This window comes from Schistocerca serialis, unplaced genomic scaffold (genome assembly GCF_023864345.2).
Source record: "Schistocerca serialis cubense isolate TAMUIC-IGC-003099 unplaced genomic scaffold, iqSchSeri2.2 HiC_scaffold_1168, whole genome shotgun sequence".
NCBI lineage: Eukaryota > Metazoa > Arthropoda > Insecta > Orthoptera > Acrididae > Schistocerca > Schistocerca serialis.
This window is the reverse complement of record NW_026047368.1, coordinates 202,501-205,000: the sequence shown is the minus strand read 5'-3', so window position 1 is coordinate 205,000 and position 2,500 is coordinate 202,501. Positions and strand designations below refer to the sequence as shown.

General features: G+C 63.8%; 1 pseudogene; it reads left to right on the top strand.

Moving 5' to 3' along the window:
• Positions 1-2,500, top strand: part of LOC126433558 (large subunit ribosomal RNA) — a 7,775-nt pseudogene that overhangs the window by 2,453 nt on the left and 2,822 nt on the right.

The following is a 2,500-nucleotide window of genomic DNA, read 5'->3' as shown; positions in this document are numbered from 1 at the left end:
GTGCCGGTAAGTGCGGGCGTTTAGCGCGGGCGTGGTCTGCTCTCGCCGTCGGTTGGCCTCGTGCTGGCCGGCGGTGCAGGATGCGCGCGCCTGCGCGGCGTTCGCGCCCCGGTGCTTCAACCTGCGTGCAGGATCCGAGCTCGGTCCCGTGCCTTGGCCTCCCACGGATCTTCCTTGCTGCGAGGCCGCGTCCGCCTTAGCGTGCTCCTCCGGGGGCGCGCGGGTGCGCGGATTCTCTTCGGCCGCCATTCAACGATCAACTCAGAACTGGCACGGACTGGGGGAATCCGACTGTCTAATTAAAACAAAGCATTGCGATGGCCCTAGCGGGTGTTGACGCAATGTGATTTCTGCCCAGTGCTCTGAATGTCAACGTGAAGAAATTCAAGCAAGCGCGGGTAAACGGCGGGAGTAACTATGACTCTCTTAAGGTGGCCAAGTGGCGGCGGTGTGGCTGCATCCGGACTTGGCTTTTCGAAGTGCGGTCTTGATGTAGTCGTGCTGCTGCTGCGAGGTGCCTTCCTTGGGTTATAGTTACAGGGAGAGTGATGCGCAATACATGGGCCTAGCCCTCTCAGCCTCTCCTCTCCTGCGGTCTTCTCCCCTTCTCGTGGGCCCGCTGATTTTTGCAGAGTGGAAGACCGCACCAGGGGCTTGGGGGGGTTACCAGCCCCCCCTCGCATTATCCCTTTATAGTTGGGGGCAGCCGACAAGAAACAAGAGATGGTGGCCCTTCCGCTGAAGGTGCCACCCCAGCTACCCCAGCACCTATCCGGCCAACCGGCCGTAACGAAAATGCGATAGTTTGTGTAGCTCCCTTTGCTTGCAGTGAGTGCCACCGCACTTTTACCACGAAGAACGGTCTCGGGGTCCATCGCCGCCGCCAACACCCTGCGGCCGCCAACGCTGAGATCGTGACGGAGAGGCATCGCGCGAGGTGGACGGAGGAAGAAGTCCTGTCGCTCGCCAAGGCAGAGGCCGAACTGTTCCTGGAGAGGGACGCCCGGTTCTTCTTTGTAAATCAAGAACTTACCAGGATGTTCCCCGACCGAACGCTTGAGGCAATCAAGTGCCGACGGCGGCAAGCTGCCCACAAGCAGCTTGTCCGCCAATTCATGGAGGCACTTGAGATCGGTCGGGGTGAAGAGCCGGCGTCCCGCCGTGGAGCAGCGAGCTCGCTGCCTGACGCGGGCGAGGCCGCTGCGCCGCCCGTCGACGCAGCCGAGGACTTCGCGGCCGACACCACCGGGCCGCCGCCGGAGGGGCCGACTGACGCCGCCATCTGGGAGCATCTGGCGGGGCTACCTGCTTCCGCCCAGCGTTTCTCTGCCCTGGATCGAGTCATTGGTCTGGGGCGGGGCACGCCGCCCGATGTCATCCTGGGCATGCTCCCGGATGCCCTTGCGTCGGTCGGGTCCAGGGGGGAGAGGTCGATCACCAGGACACAGCGGCCGCGCCAACCATCCAAGCGGCCGCCTGCCGCCCCGCCGCTGCAGAAGCGCAAGCGGCGCCGCTGGGAATACGCGCGGACACAGGACGCCTTCCGTAGGTCGCGTGCGCGTTGCGTGCGCGGCTTGCTGGACGGCACCCTGCTGCAGCCGCCACCCGACATCCCCGGTCTGCTGGACTTCTGGGCGGACCTCTTCACGAAGAAGCCGATCTCCACCGCCGGCTTCATCCGTGACCGCCTTCTCCCGCACTCGGAGCCTGTCGCTCCTGAGTGCCTATGGGGGCCGGTCACACGTGAGGAGGTCGCTGCTGCCTTGCCGCCCAGGGGATCGGCAGCCGGGCCGGACGGCCTGACTCCAGCGGAGCTGCGGCGCCTGCCGCATGAAGTCCTGGTGAAACTCTTGAACCTCTTCCTCCTGGCCCGCGCCCTCCCCGAGCGTCTGCTTCGCGCCCGGACGTCACTTCTCCCCAAAACGGCTGCACCAACATCCCCCGCTGACTTTCGCCCCATTACGGTCTGCTCGGTGTTGGCGCGGACCTTTCACAAGGTTCTCGCGTCACGCCTGATGCGTGCATGTGCTGTGGACGAACGTCAGCGGGCATTCATCCCCCGGGATGGGATGTTGGAAAACACCTTCATCTTGGACACTGCTCTCACCGACGCAGTCCGCTCCTGTCGCTCTGTTTTTGTGGCATCGATCGACGTCTCTAAAGCGTTCGATTCGGTGGACCATGCCGCCCTCCGCCCCGTGCTGAGGGCTCATGGCCTGCCGGATTGCTTTATTGAGTACGTCGAAAGGTGTTACGAGGGTAGCACGACGGTGATAGCGGGCGGCGCCGACGTGGGCGTGCCCCTGCAGCCGGCTAGGGGTGTGCGTCAGGGTGACCCCCTCTCCCCCCTCCTTTTCAATTTTGCGGTGGACTATGTTTTGGGTCAACTTCCCTCCCACATCGGAGCTCGGATCCTTGGTCGCAGAGTTAACGCTGCGGCCTTCGCAGATGACGTCCTGCTTTTTGCATCGACCGCGAGGGGATTGCAGTCCCTCATCGA